Source organism: Myotis davidii, unplaced genomic scaffold (assembly GCF_000327345.1).
Source record: "Myotis davidii unplaced genomic scaffold, ASM32734v1 scaffold194, whole genome shotgun sequence".
Lineage (NCBI taxonomy): Eukaryota > Metazoa > Chordata > Mammalia > Chiroptera > Vespertilionidae > Myotis > Myotis davidii.
Window position 1 is genome coordinate 88204 of NW_006286673.1, and position 483 is coordinate 88686.

The following is a 483-nucleotide window of genomic DNA, read 5'->3' on the forward strand; positions in this document are numbered from 1 at the left end:
ATGGTCATTTCACACTATGCAGAAAAGAAAATTGACACAGTTCAATATTCATGCAATAGAAGAAGTCTTCCTCAACCTGATGAAATAGATGTACAAAATACCTACAGCTAACATATTTATTGGTGAAAGACTGAATGCTTTCTTTCTAAAATCGGAACAAGACAGCAGTGCCCCCAATAAATACTTTTATTAGTCATTGTAGGTAGTGCAATAATGGAAGAAGAAATACATAATAAATACAGCTTGAAAATAAAAAAAATGCTGTCTTTATTCACAGACAACTTAATTGTCTAAGTAGAAAAACCCAAAGGAATCTACAAAAAAGCTATTAAAAACAGATAAGTGAGATTAGCAAATCAATATTTTAAAATCAAGTGCACGTCAGAACAATTGAAAATTAAAATTGATATATACACCATTTTCAGTAGTACCAAAACCCTTGAAATAATTATGGATCTATCTAACAGAATATGTGCATAATCT